Genomic DNA, 15,652 nt, shown 5'->3' with positions numbered 1-15,652 from the left:
GCTCTGAAACGAGATCTTCAGATCTCAGCCTCCCGAATGGCTAGGATTACAGATGTGAGCCACCAGCACCGAGCCCATGAGACTCTTCAATTAACTACCAGAACAACTAGAAGTAGAGCTGCGTGGCTCAAGTGGCTAACTTGGTGCACAAAAGCTCCAGGGACATGACCCAGGCCCTCAGTTCAAGTCCCTTGACCGGTATAAAAAAATTATGTTGAAAAAATTCCACTTCAAGTGGATGCCAAGTCAAGCTTTTCCTCTTGGAAAATCAAAAGGCACAGGATAGACTTGGGCATGGGTTTAACGGTTCCCTGGGAGGGGCTCAGCGTGTCCGCCTGCCCTGCGTCCCCTCCCCTCCTGGGGATCCCAGCCAGGCGGAGGGTTCCCTGGATCTCCACTCTCTCCTCCTCCCCGCGCCTTCGCCCTCCATCTCAGTGGCGCCCGCGGGGCGCAGCCCCTTTTGGCACCGAGGTTTCCAGGTGCCCAGCGCGAAGGCGGAGCCGGTTTACAGCCGCCTCCCCGGCGCCACGGAGGAGACCCCCGGGAGTTGGGCGACCACAGCACTCCGGCCCCAGTATCCCGGGCTCCATCGGTTCTGCGCGCTCCTCCCAGTACGCGCGCCGGGTGCGAATCCCACGATCGGAGCGCACGCCCAGCGGCGCGCGCCCCCAGCAGTGACTTGGGAGCCCGGAGCGCAGCGGGACCTTCAGCCGAGGCTTCCTGGTCGCTCACCAGGACCATGAGAGCCCCCGCGCCCGGCCGCCTGCCTACGATCTGGGCGGCTGCACTGCTCCTGCTCGGCCTGCCGCGCCTCTCGGTGCGGGCAGATGGTGAGTGGCCCGGGCAGGCGGAGTGGACCTTGGGGATCGGGGAGGGAAGACGAGGCTCACCAGTGTGGCTTCTCTGTACTGGCGGGGCAAAACGGCAGGTCCACAAGGGGAAAAGCCAGCGAGATCTAGCGAACTAAGCCTCCCTCTCCCACCCCGGAACCGTGTGCTGGCCCTGGGGGGCCCGGATCCTCGCTGCGTCCCTTCATCCCGGAACGCACGGAGCCCTCCCGCCACCTTCCCAAAGGCTCCGGGAAAAGTTCTTTCAAATGAAATCCCATCTAGGGGTTCCATCACTTCCTCTGCTGAGATGAAGTGTCCATCACCCCTCAATTTCTCCGCGTCTTTTGAGTATGTTCTTGACCAGGCTACTGGTTAGAAAACTCCCTCCTATCCTTTTCCCCTGGTTGGTCCAGGAAGAGTTGGACGATGAGTGGGAATCCACTAGGCAAATAGAAGGAAAGAAGTATCCGGGGTGAAGGATCTCGGAGTGCAGGGAAGATGAGGCACAGGATGGAGTGGAGGTGGTAGAATGGAGTGTGCAGGGTGGGGATGAGAAACAAGAAGGGGCCAGGTTGGAGCACATTCTCCCAAAATTGACCCAGGTTTTTTTGGGGGGTTTTTTGAACCTGAATTCAGCTTTCAATACCTCCTTAAATTAGCAGGATCAGGACTTTGTATCAATTCCATTTTGAAAAGTGAATTCAGCTGTGTTTTGATGTTGGAACGAAACCTCTCTGAACTTGGCACAGGAGGATCAGAAAGGAAGCAGGCTTAAGAGCCAGAGGTCCTCATGCTCATAAGGAGTTTCTGGTAGGTCCACAGTTTGGACAATTGAGTCTAACAGTGGACAGAAGCTCTCAGCTGGTTTCACTGTATTTTGTAAGGGCATTATTATCTGGCAAATGAAAAGGGCAAAACTAGAAGACAGGCAGAAGACACGTCTTGTGGTTAAGGTAAGTGGAAAACCAAAGAAAGCATAGACTGTAAATATTCTCTTAGATATTTTTGTTGTTGTTCTGTTTTGACAGTCCTGGGGCTTGAGCACTGGGCAGTGCTGTCCCTGAGATGATTTTACTCAAGGCTAGTGCTCTGCCACTTGAGCCACAGTGCCACTTCCGGCATTTTCTGAGTAGTTTATTGGGGATAAGAGTCTTATAGACTTTCCTACCCCGTTTGGTTTGGAACCGTGATCCTCATATCTCAGCGTCTCCAGTAGCTAAAATTCCTAGTGTGTACCACGAGCATCCGGCTTCACTTAGATTTTTTTTTTTTGCCAGTCCTGGGCCTTGAACTCAGGGCCTGAGCACTGTCCTTGGGCTTTCTCAAGGCTAGAGCTCTACCACTTGAGCCACAGGACCATTTCTGGCCCTTTTCTAGGTATGGGGTACTGAGGAATCCCCAACCCAGGTCTTTGTGCATGCTAGGCAAGCAGTCTACCACTAGGCCAAACTCCAGGCCCCTTGTAGAATTTTTATGTGGCATGTTGACGTGCAGGATTGAAGAACTTTTTCTAATTAAGGGTTGGATGCCTTTTGTTCTCCGTATCTTTAAAGATGAAACATAAAAAAATCAAAGGTGTTGGTAACCACTGTTAATTGATTAAAATTAATTTTCTGGTGCTAGGGGGTTGAAATTGCTATGGAATGCTAAGTGTCCAACCATAATTTTAAAAATTGAGATATAATTCATAGTCAATAAAATTTACCACTTAAAATGTCTAATTTAATGGATTTTAGTATAGTCATTATATTATGTAAACCATGTTTGTGCATCTAATTCTAGAATATTTCCATCAACCCCAAATAGAGCCCTATGCCAATAGGGAATGCTTTAGTATTCTTGGCCTGATGTTGAGTTATGAAAATTAAGCTGATTTTAAGGAATGCAAGTAGAATGAATTAGAGCTAGTATTAACTTGGGAACAGTATATACTTTTGTACCAATTTCAATTCCTTTTAAAGAAATACCTTAGCCATGAGGTTTTAGAATTTCACCCCATTATGACTGCTTAAATGGAATGCCACACAGATAAGGATGAATGTTTTGTGGTATAGAAAGTCGAAAGCAGGGCCAAGAGTGTGCTAGTGATAGAGTGCTTGCCTAGCATGCATGAAGCCTGGGTTCGATTCCTCAGTACCACATACACACAAGAAACCCAGAAGTGGTGCTGTGGCTCAAGCAGTAGAGTGCTAGCCTTGAGAAATCTCAAGGACAGTGCCCAGGCCCTGAATTCAAGCCCCAGGACTGGCAAAAAAAAAGTTGAAAACAGACAGGTCATTGGACAAAGAGAAAGTAAGGGCCTCACCCAAGCCCACTTCTTAGACCCGTTAGCTAGAAACAGGACCCTCCCCTCCTCTTCCTCCTTTTTTTGTATCCTCTTCACAGGTCTATTTCATTTTTGTTGTTGTTGTTTTGGGTCCGTTGTGAGCTTGAACTCTGGGCCTGGACACTATCCCTAAGCTCTTCAGCTCAAGACTAGTGCTCTACCATTTTGAGCCACAGAGTAATTTCTGGTTTTCTGGTGGTTAATCGGAGATAAGAGTCTCACAGACTTTTGTGTCTTAGCTGGCTTTGAACCTCAGTCTTCAAATCTCAACCTCCTGAGTATCTAGGGTTATAGGTGTGAGCCACCGGCACCTGGCCAAGTCTATTTCATTTTAAGAAATTCCCTGATAGGCACTGGTGGCTCATATCTGTAATCCTAGCTACTTGGGAGGCTAAGACCTGAGGCCCAAATCAAGAGACTCTAATCTGTAATTAACCAGCAAACTACTGGGAGAGGAGGAGTGGCTTAAGTGGTAAAATGCCAGCCTTGAGCAAAAAAAGCCTCATGAGCACATGAGGCACTGAGTTCAAGCCCTAATACTGGTAGAGAGAGAGAGACAGAGAGACAGAGAGAGACAGAGACAGTCCCTTTCTGGGCTTTTCAGTTTTACAATAAACTGCGGAATGCTATGTATTAAAGAACTCTTTACTAATTGTATGATTACTTACCTTATTATCTCTTTCCTCATTTAATTATTTGTGTTACATGATGGGAGGAGAAGAGCTGTTCATTTCACTGAGATGTATTATAGATATTTGATGAGACATATATGAAAAGAAACCGTTTCCAAAACATGAGTCAAGAAAAATACAAATGAAAAACATTTAAGAATTAATTAGACATGTATTCCATACATAGCAGAGGCCTGTTACTGTAGTTTAAAAATATTTTGTTTGTAATGGAAAGAAAGTTTCACATTAACCAAAGGCAAAAGAGCAGTTTGGGTGATGATGATCAAAAACAACAACAATAACAACAACCACATGAATTCAATAAGTATTTATTGAGTAGAATCTTGCTAATAGAGAGTGAATGACAAGAGATAGACATTGCGGGGCTGGGAGTTTGGCCTAGTGGTAGAGTGCTTGCCTAGCATGCACGAAGACCCGGGTTCGATTCCTCGGTACCACATACATAGAAAAAAGCCAGAAATGGTGCTATGGCTTAAGTGGTAGAGTGCTAGCTTGAGAAAGTCCAAGGACAGTGCTCAGGCCCTGAGCCCAAGCCCAGGACTGGCGGAAAAAAAAAAAAAAAGATATAGACATTGCCTATTAGGGAGCTTAACAATTCAATGAACCCAGGCAACAGTGACTCATGCTGTAGTCCTTGTTACTGAAGAGGCTGAGATCTGAGGATCCCGGTTTGAAGCCAGCCTTTGCAAAAATCTGAGACTCTTTAAGCTAACCAGCAAAAAGCCAGAAATAGAGATATGGCTCAAGTGTAAGAGTACCAACTTTTAATAATAAAAAAAAAGCCAAGTGGGCTGGCACCCGTGCCAGTGGCTCATGCCCATAATCCTAGCCACTCAGGAGGCTAAGATCTGAGAATCTGGGTTCAAAGCCAGCCCAGGCAGAAAAGTCCATAAGACTCTTATCTCCAGTTAACCACCAGAAAACTGAAAGTGGTGCTGTGACACAAGTGGTAGAGCACTAGCCTTGAGCTGAAGAGCTCAGGGACAGTGCCCGGCAGCATGAGGCCCTGAGTTCAAATCCCATACTTGCACTAACTAAATAAATAAAATTTAGAAAGATATTTTTAAAAATTCCATAGAGTTCTTGAGTTTCAGCCAGCAAATAATTCTCTGAATGGAATGGGAAAGCGTATCTTTGGGAATCCATAAAATGAAAGGACAGAACATTCTCTGAGAACATAATGAGCACATTTTGATTTGGTGTAGGATAAGCTCAAAGATGAGAAAGAATTAACTGAAGAAGGAAAAAAAACGATGTCCTTGGAGGAGAATTGCACTGACAAAACCTGTGAGCAGTAGGAAAATGGGACTTGTGATAAGAAACAGAGAGTCTGGAACCAAAATGAAATGATGCTAGAGGAATTGGCAGCACCACAATAAATGGCAGCCGCGGGAGAGGAAGCTATTGAATGCTTTCCAGCAGTAGAGCAATCAGCTTTGCATTTTGAGAAGATCATTCCAACCCTGATGTAGTGAGGGTAGTTGTAATGGGAAAAGACTGAATATAGGCTAGTGCTGGTGGCTCACACCTGTAATCCTAGCTACTCAGGAGGCTGAGATCTGAGGATCATGATTTGAAGCCAGCTGGGGTATCTTTTTTTTTATAAAAAGCAGTGCTAGGGGCCGGGAGTTTGGCCTAGTGGTTAAAGTGCTTGCCTAGCATGCACGAAGACCCAGGATCGATTCCTCGGTACCACATACATAGAAAAAAGCCGGAAGTGGTGCTGAGGCTCAAGTGGTAGAGCTCTAGCCTTGAGAAAGTCCAAGGACAGTGCTCAGGCCCTGAGCTCAAGCCCAGGACTGGCAAAAAAAAAAAAAAAAAAAAAAAGCAGTGGCTGAAATAATGTATGGTTATTTTTTTGGGTTTTTTTTGTTGTGTATTTTTTCTTTTTGTTTCTCTATGCCAGTACTAGAGCTGGACTTCAGAGTCTAGGCTCTCTCTCCCACATTTTTCACTCAAAGTTAGTGCTTGAGCCACATCCTCATTTCCCACTTTTTGTTGGTTAATTAAAATAAGAGCTTCATGAATTTTCCTGCCCCAGCTAATTTAGAACCAGGATCCTCAGATCTCAGCCTCCTGAGTAGCTAGAATTGCGGGTGTGAACCACCAGGGCTCAGCTGGTTAGTGGATGAAACCCTAGGGTACAGTCTTACCCAGAAGAGGCTTAGAACTGAGTCTGAAGTCCAGCTTTAGAATTAGTCTGTTGTGAGATGTATTGACCTGTGATTTTCATTTCTTCTAAAAAGAATTTTTTTACTTTTTTTTTTTTTTTTGCCAGTCCTGGGCTTGAGCACTGTCCTTGGACTTTCTCAAGGCTAGAGCTCTACCACTTGAGCCTCAGCACCACTTCTGGCTTTTTGCTATGTATGTGGGGTACTGAGGAATCGAACCCGGGTCGTCATGCACGCTAGGCAAGCACTCTACCGCTAGGCCAAACTCCAGGCCCCTACTGTTATCTTTAAGTACAGTACAAAAGAACTTCAATTCAACAAATCAGTATATTAGTACAATGCATTTTGATCCATGTGAGCCCTTGATTTTTACTTGTTGTCCAGTGTTGGTATCAGGTTGTTTAATGGCTCCTAACTAAATGGGAAAATTTCTTTTCTATCTGTTGAAAGGATTTCTTTAAGATGAATTTATTATTTTCTTTGCAGTGCCAGTCGTGGGGCTTGAACTTAGGGCCTGGGAGTTGTTCCTGAGCTTTTTGATTCCAGGCTGTCTACTATTTGAGTCATAAATTGAATATAAGAGTCTCACAGACTTTCCTGCCTGGGTTGCCTTTGAACTGTGATCCTCAGAAGTCCGCCTCTGAGCAGCTACAAATGCAGGCTTGAGCCATTGGCACCTAGCTTTGTTTTGTTTTGTTTTTATTTGCTAGTTGGCTTGATTGTTTTGGTAATTGAGTCATTTGTGTTTGGGTTTTTTCTTGTGGGAAGATTTCATACAATTAGTTTTAGTTCTTTAGGAATGTCGGACGTTTTAACTCCTTTGTCAGTTTGGCTAAGTTATGTTTTGTCAAGAAATTTGCTCGTTTTGTCTAAATTATCAATTGTGTTGGCATACATACTGTAATGGTCTGTAGTTATCCCCTCAGTGTCCTGAAGATCTACAGTGAGCTTGCATTTCATCGTTGATATTGACAATTTATATTTTTCTTATTTTTTGTCTTTTTTTGAGATTTAAATTTTTTTTCTTGTAAAGGTGATATACAGAGGGGTTACAGTTACATAAATCAGGTAATAAGTACATTTCTTTTTGAGCAGTGTTATCCTTCCTCATTCTCTCCCAGATTTCTCCCTCCTGACTGCCCTTCCCTGCTTTTTGTCTTTTTGTTTTTTGGTGGGTCCTAGGGCTTGAAGTAGCCTGGGTGCTGTCCCTAAACTCTTCAGCTCAAAGCTACCGCCCTACTCCTGGGCCTGGGCATTGTCTCTGAGCTCTTCAGCCCAAGGCTACTACCCTACCCTTGAGCCAAGCCCCACTTCCCTTTTTCTAGAGGTTAACTGGAGGTAAGAGTCTCAGGTCCTTTTTGTGCCCGGGCTAGCTTTGAACCTTGATCCTCAGATCTCAGCCTCCTGAGTAACTAGGATTACTTTTTGTCTTAATCAATCTTACTGATTATTCCTCTGAGTAATCTTATTTTATTATTCCTTTGCGGGGGGGGGGGGGGGGGGAGGGTGGGGAGGGGGAGGGGAACAACTTTTGGCCTTGTTTTTCTCTGTTGTCTGTCTGCTTTCTGCTCTATTGATTTCTCTTCTGTATTATTTACTTTATATTTCTCTTCTGTATTATTTACTTCTGTATTATATCCTTGGAAGTTTTGATTTATGTGTTTTTTTTTAATAGAAAGAATCTTAGATTATTGCTATTTTGACTACATTTCTTTGTTAAATGAGCCTTGGAGGCTATAAATTTCCCTTAAATTTGGAGTCCTCAGAAGGGTTTGATGATTTGTTTACAGTGTTTTATTTCAGCTATAGTTGGTTTCTTTGACTGGGTGGTTCATGTGAAAGTATATTTTATAATTTGCATGCAGTAGGAGATTTTCCTCATTATCACTTTGTTATTGAGAGGCAATATAACACAATGATTAGCATCACCAAGAGGGAGCCAAACTACCTGGTTTTGTGTCTCACCTATGAGATCTTGAACAAGTGTTAATTCTCCTCCACCTGGGGCTTGAACTCGGCCTGTGCACTGTCCCTGAGCGCTTCAGCTCAACGCTACCACCCTACCCCCAGAGCCACAGTGCCACTTCCAGTTTTCTAGTGGTTAAGAGTCCCATGTTCTTTAGGTTCTTCAGTGTCTGGGCTGGTTTTGAACTGTGATACTTAGATCTCAGCTTCCTGAGTAGCTAGGATTACAGGCATGAGCCACCAAGCTCAGCTTAACAAGTGTTAATTCTAAGCCATGCCTATAAACTGGGCAAAACACTAACACATAATAGAATTATTGTCCGAACTAATATAATAAATATTTGTAAAGTAAGCAAGGTGCTGTAATCCTAGCTTCTCAGGAGGCTGAGATCTGAGGTTCAAAGCTACCCCTGGCAGAAAAGACTCTGATCTCCAATAAACTACTCAGAAAAAGCCAGAAGTGACACTGTGGCTCAAGTGGTACAATGTTAGCTTTGAGAAAAAGAAGCTTATGGGCAGCACCCAGGCAAAGAGTTCAAGCCTCAGGACTGGCAAAAATAAAATAATATATATGTATTTAAAGTAATTGGAACATTGCTTGTATCTTATTTTTAAAAATTTAGTGATACTGGGACCGGGAGTTTGGCCTAGTAGTAGAGTGCCTGCCTAGCATGCACAAAGACCCAGGTTCGATTCCTCGGTACCACATACATAGGAAAAAGCCGGAAGTGGTGCTGAGGCTCAGGTGGTAGAGCTCTAGCCTTGAGAAATCTCAAGGACAGTGCTCAGGCCCTGAGCTCAAGCCCAGGACTGGCAAAAAAAAAAAAAAAATTAGTGATACTGCGTTTCTGTTTGTTTGGGTTTTGTTGTTCGTGTCTTTTTGCCTCTACTGTATCTTGAACTCAGGGTCTAGACCCTGTCCCTAAGCTTTTGCCACTCAAGGCTGGCACTGGTTTTTTTCTGCTTAATAAGAGTCTCGTGGACTTTCTTGTCCAGGCTGTATTTGAAACTCAGTCTTCAGATCTCAGCCTCCTGTGTAGCTAGGATATAGTTTTGAGCCACTGGTGCCCATCTAGTACTGAGGGTTGGTTTTGTTTTGTTTTGTTTTGCCAGTATTGGGGCTTGAACTCAGGGCCTGAGTAGTGTCCCTGGGCTTTCTCTGGGCTAGAGCTCTACCACATGAGCAATACCACCATTTCTGGCTTTTTCTATGTATGTGGTACTGAGGAATGTTCATGCATGCTAGGCAAGCATTCTACCACTAGGCCAAACTCCCAGGCCCCTGAGGTTTTTTTTTTATCTCAGGACCCTGTGCTTGGCTCAGCAGGTGTTCCACCATTTGAGCCATGCCCCCAGCCCATGATTTTAATTGTAATAAAATCAATACATTATGAAAATTCTGATGACAGGTAAAATGTTATTTCCATGTCTGTTTTGTTTAATTTTTGTGCTAGTACTGGGGCTTGGGCCAGGGCTTTGAGCTATAGCTCTTTTCATTCATCACTATAAAGTGAGCAATGCCTCCAATTCTTTTTGGGGGCGGAGGGGGTTATTTGTTTTGTTTCTGTTTTTTGCTGATGATTTGGAGAAAAGAGTCTTTGGGGTTGTCTACCCAGGCTCCGATCTATGATCCTCAGCTCTCAGCCTCTTAAGTAGCTAGGACGATAGGTGTGAACACTGGTGCCTGGCCCAATGATTTTCTGTCTTTCCGTTCACTCTGATAGATCCATTCAAGACACTGTTTTATCCTTTCACAAGGCTCATGGAGTCCAGGTACCTATGGCACCAGTTTTCTTCCTGAGTCTTACCCTGGGTTTGCATTCTACTTCCTCTTTCTGGTCCACATTCTTTGAGGCCCACTCTCGGATCCTATCTCAAAATGCTGCAGGCTTTGTTATCCATAAACTCCAATGCTTGTCCAGCAGACACAGCAAGGGGAAGAGAGAAGGGATCACTCCAGGCCTCTGGGGCAGAAGAAGAAAGAACTAAGGCCTGCCTGCATCAGCCCAATTCAGAGGACCCAGACCGAGAACCATCCCTGACCATATCTTTTTTTTTTCCCCCAGTCCTGGGGCTTGAACTCAGAGCTTAGGTTCTGTCTTTGAACTTTCTCAATGCTAGCACTCTACCACTTAAGCCAAACAAAGCACCACTTGCAGCTTTTTCTGTGTATGTAGTACCAAGGAATCGAACCTAGGGCTTCATGCATGCTAGGCAAGCATTCTACCACTAGGCCACACTCTTGGCCTGGCTTCATCTTTTCAAAAGAAACATTTGAAGGGCTGATCTACATAGCATGTCAGAGCAGAGCCAGCTGATTATTTTATTCATTCATTTGTTTGTTTGTGCTAGTATTCAGATTTGAACTCAGAGCCTTGTACTTTCTCTGGCCTTTTTTTGTTCATGGTTCATGTTCTACCATTGACTCATACCTGTAGTCCAGCTTTATGTGTGAGTGTGAATGAGTATGTGTATGTGCACATGCCAGTACTGGGGCTTGAATTCAGGTCTTGGGGCCAGGTGATATCCCTTGGCTTTTGGGGCTCCAGACTAGTGCTTTACCACTTAACTCACAGTTCTGCTTCTGGCTTCTTTGTGTATGTGTGGTTAATTGGAAATAAGAATCTTAGGAATTGCACTGGGATTATGGCTTAATGGTAGAATGCTTGCCTAGCATGCATGAAGCCTTGGGTTTGAGTCCTCATTATCACATACATAGAAAAAGCCAAAAGTGGTGCTGTGATTCAAGTAGTACAGTGTTAGCCTTGAGCAGAAGCGCAGGGATAGTGCCCAAGCCCTGACTTCATGACCCAGGACTGGCCAAATAAAAGAATCTTAGGGACTTCCCTGCCACAGTGGATTCAAATCTTAATGCTCAGATCTCAGCCTCCCAAGTAGCTAAGATTATAGGGATAAGTAAATAGCACCAGCTCAGCCCCCTTTTTGTTCTGGAGAATTGTAGATGTTTTGGAATCTTTCTGCCCAAGTTGGCTTCAAATCACAGCCCTTAGTCTTCTGAGTAGCTAAATTTACTGGTGTTACTCACAAGCACTTGGCTAGCATTTTGCTTTGTTTCGTTTTTCTCTTAAAGAAGAGCAAGGAAGGCCTGGAGTCTGGCCTAGTAGTAAAATGCTTGCCTAGCATGCAGGAAGCCTTGGGTTTGATTCTTCAGTACCACATATTAAAAAAGCTGGAAGTGGTGCTGAGGCCCAAGTTGTAGAGTTCTAGCCTTGAGAAAGTCCAAGGACAGTGCTCAGGCCCAGAGCTCAAGCCCAGGACTGGAAAAACAACAACAACAAAAAAAATACGGAGTAAGAGAAGGAGAAGGAGGCGGAGGAGGAGCAGCAGCAAGCAAACTGGGTGCATGCTTGTGATCCTAGCTACTCAGGAGGCTGAGATCTGAGGATCGTTGTTCAAAGCCAGCCTGGGAAGACTAGCCTGTGAGACTCTTTATCTCCAATTAATCACAGAAAAAAATCCAAAGTTGCAATGTGGCTCCAGTGGTGGAGTGCTCGCCTTGAGCCAAGAGCCAAAGGAGTTCAGCAGCCGTTCTCAAGCCCAGAGTTTGAGCCCCAGACTTGCAAAAAATAAAACTAAACAAAAAGATAAACAAGGCAAGAGTTGTGGTGGACTTTTTGTTCCCTCAGCCACCAGGAAGGCTGTGGCAGGAGGATAGTTTGACCCACGAGGCTAGCCTAGGTAAAATAGCAAGATCCTATCTTATTTGTTTGTTTAAAGAGCTGGGCATTGGTGGCCCATGTGTGTGATACTAGCTGCTCAGGAGACAGATCTGAGGATTGTGGTTTGAAGCTAGCCTGGGAAGGATGGTATATGAGACTCTTATTTGCAACTAATTACCAGAAAACCAGAAGTGGCACTGTGGCTCAAAGTGGTAGAACACTAGCCTTAAGTAGAAAAAGCTCAGGAATAGTGCCCGGGCCCTAAATTCAAGCCCCAGGACCAACAACAACAAAAAAGGAGGGAAGGAAGGAAGGAAGGAAGGAAGGAAGGAAGGAAGGAAGGAAGGAAGGAAGGAAGGAAGGAAGGAAAACAACATGAGAGCAAAAATGAGTGAAAATTTCCAAGTAGGGCTAGTGTGGGGATCAAGTGGTAGAATGCTAGTCTTACAAGCCCAAGGCCCTGGGTTCGATTTCCACTACCACAGAAAGAGAACCCCAGTGTAATCATTGTCACCTGGTCCCATGGAGCTGTGCAATGAGCATGTGCAACATCTGGGTCTTGGTGTGATTCGGAGCTAGGGTTCTGGTGCGTGTCTGCCAGACCGGGAAGACGCGCTTGCCACGCACGGGTCCCTCATCTAGACGTTTGTGTTTGTCCACCCGCAGGCAAGCTCTTCGTGCTGGAGTCTCAGAATGGCTCTCAGGGCCTGGACCTGGAGGCGGCTCGGCTTGCCTGCAAGAGCAGAGGGGCTCACCTGGGGTCGGCAGAAGAGCTGAGGAGGGTGGTCCGGGACTGCACCTTCCCCGCATGCACCACAGGGTGGCTGGAAGATGGCACTCTTGGGTAAGTCAAGGCAGCTGCCCTACCTAGTAGCTAATGTAGCTGCTCAATAATTATGTGAGGGTACCTGGATAGGCAAAGTAGCACTATGGCTGGCTTCCAGGATGTTCTTATTTTGAAGTTTCGTTTAAAAAAAAAATCACTTTTCAGCCAGGCACTGACTCATGCCTGTAATCCTAGCTGTTCAAGAGGCTGAGCTCTGAGGATGGCAGTTTGAAGCCACCTGGGGCATGAAGTTGGTGAGACTCTTATGTCCCATCAACTACATAGGAAAAGGCAGAAGTTGCACTGTGGCTCAAGTGGTAGAGAACTAGCCATGAGCAAAAGAAGCTTGGGGCCAGCACTCAAACCCTGAGTTCAAGCCCCAAGATCAGTACAAAAAATTGGAACTTAAAATAGTATTTTTTTTGGCTGGGAGTTTGGCCTAGTGGTAGAGTACTTGCCTAGCAAGCACCAAGACCGAGGTTCAATTCCTCAGTACCACATACATAGAAACAAGCCAGAAGTGACTCAAGTGGTAGAGCTCTAGCCTTGAGAAAGCTCAAGGACAGTGCTCAGGCCCTGAGTTCAAGGCCCAAATCTGGCAAAAATAAATAAATAAAGAAAGAAAGAAAGAAAGAAAGAAGAAAAAATTTTCTGGAGTTTTGGTGCAGTGTGTTCCCACCACCCCTTTCTTTATTATTTTGTATTTAAGTTGCAAAATACCATGCGTGTATGTGTGTGTGTTATAAGCCTTCAAATGATAAAGGTATTATAAAGTGAGTTTTTCTCTTTTCTGACTCAGAGAGAATAACTGTTCATTGTAATTCTTTGAGGACACTTTGTAGGTAGCAGAATGATAGGCTATAAAAAGAGGGAGGTGTGAAAAAGAGTGAATGGAATAGTAATAATACTACACAATGGAATAGTAGGCAAGAAGTTCACATTTTTTTTTTTTGCCAGTCCTGGGCTTGAGCTCAGGGCCTGAGCACTGTCCTTGGACTTTCTCAAGGCTAGAGCTCTACCACTTGAGCCTCAGCACCACTTCTGGCTTTTTTCTATGTATGTGGTACCGAGGAATCGAACCCGGGTCTTCGTGCATGCTAGACAAGCACTTTAACCACTAGGCCAAACTCCCGGCCCCAGAAGTTCACATTTTTAAGTTCACACATTTTAAGTTATATTATTGGAGAAGAGAATGGCAGTACTATTAAATTTAAATAAGTCAAGGAATTCTGGTGTGAGCTGGGTACCAGTGGCTCACACCTGTAATCTTAGCTACTCAGGAAGCCAAGATCTGAGGATTGCAGTTCAATGCCTGCCAGGCACAAAAGTCCTTATGGCTCTTATCTCCAATTAACCACCAGAAAACTGGAAGTGGCCCTGTGGCTCAAGTGGTAAAGTGCTAGCCTTGAGCAAAAGAGCTCAGAGACAACAACCAGGCCCAGAGTTCAAGCCCTGACCAACAAAAAAAATCATGTTTGTAACCTATTGGTTCATGAATTAACTTGCAAATCAATACAAAGGAGAAATAGAATCCCCCCCTCCCCAATCTAAATAACCCCAAAGGAAGCAGATGTTGGGAACTGATGGATGGAACTAATGGAAAGCACTTGTAAGATGGCAGATTTAAAATCCAAAGAGAGGGCCAGGAGCGTGGCCTAGTGGTAGAGTGCTTGCCTAGCATGCACAAAGGCCCTGGTTTAATTCCTCGGTTTCATATACAGAGAAAACGCTGGAAGAGGTGTTGTGACTCAAATGGTAGAACTCTAGCCTTGAGAAAGCCCAAGGATAGTGCTCAGGCCCTGAGTTCAAGCCCCTAGAGTGGCAAAAAATAATAATAATAAAATAAAATCTAAAGAGATCAGAGATTAAATCAAATATAAGTAGATATACCTATTAGAAAATAAAGATTAGGTGATAGTGATTAAAATGCATTGTATTCATAAAGTGACATGTTGAAACCCTTTTGTGCAACTACTTAAAGATAATCTTTACAATAATAATGTGTAACATAAGAAAAGCAAACAAAGATTGCTAGCTAGATATTTTTAAATCCAACTGTTCACTGTTTACAAAAGATATTCCTAAATAAATGTTGGGACAAAATACAATTATGATAAAAGATAGCATATATTTAGCTAATAACAAATTAACTGACTAATACCCAGATACCTATAACCTTGAGGAGTTGCTAAAACAGCAGTACAGAACTACAGTGCAGAAAATATTTGGGCTAGAGGGCCAGGTGTGGTGAGACATGCCTGCAATCTCAGTAACTTCCCTGACAGAAACAAGAATGGTGGTTCAAGGTGAGCTTGGGCAAAAGTCAGTAAGACCCAATCTAAAAACCAAACACAAACAAAAGTTTATAGAAAGTTAAAAAGTGGGCTGGGAGTATGGCCTAGTGGTAGAGTGCTTGCCTAGCATGCGTGAAGCCCTGGGTTTGAGTCCTCAATTCCACATTTACAGAAAAAGCCAAAAGTGGTGCTGTGACTCGATAGAGTGCTAGTATTAAGCTCAAGGACAGTGCCCAGGCCCTGAGTTCAGGCCCCACGACTGGCAAAAAAAGTTTAAAGTATTAAAAAACTAAAGTTTCATGAACTAATTAATAATCTATCTTAAGAAACTTCAGAGCCAGAGGCTGGTAGCTAATGCTTATAATCCTAGCTACTAAAGAGGCTGAGATCTGAGGGTTGCAGTTCAAAGCCATCCCAGGCAAGAAGAGCTATGAGACTCTTATCTCCAATTAATCATCAGAAAACCAGAAGTGGAGCTGTGGCTCAAAGTGGTAGAATACTTGCTAAAGAGCCCAGCTTAGCAGCTTTCTTTCTTTTCTTTTCTTTCTTTCTTTCTTCCCTCATTCTCTTTCTCTTTTGTAGGAGGTCATCTAAAGGTAGCCAAGTATTCAGGGACAGTCAGTGTCTCTCAGGAACTGTCGGTGTGCTTGTCAAGTCAAGCTATTTCGATTCTCAAGTCTGACCCATCCAATGTCTCTGGTATGCAAAGTCAAGGGACTTCCTGGGGAGAACATGACTAAACCAAAAACAGGGGTGCATAGATTTGTGTCTGCAGATGCCTGGGTGACCTGAGATCCCCCTACACACACTCACACACACACACACACACACCTCAGTTTTCAGCAGACTCAGCCATTCCTTCTTTTAT

This window comes from Megascapheus bottae, chromosome 18, assembly GCF_031878675.1.
Source record: "Megascapheus bottae isolate mThoBot1 chromosome 18, mThoBot2.hap1, whole genome shotgun sequence".
In the NCBI taxonomy this organism is placed as follows: Eukaryota; Metazoa; Chordata; class Mammalia; order Rodentia; family Geomyidae; genus Megascapheus; species Megascapheus bottae.
Note: the sequence above shows the minus strand (reverse complement) of the source record.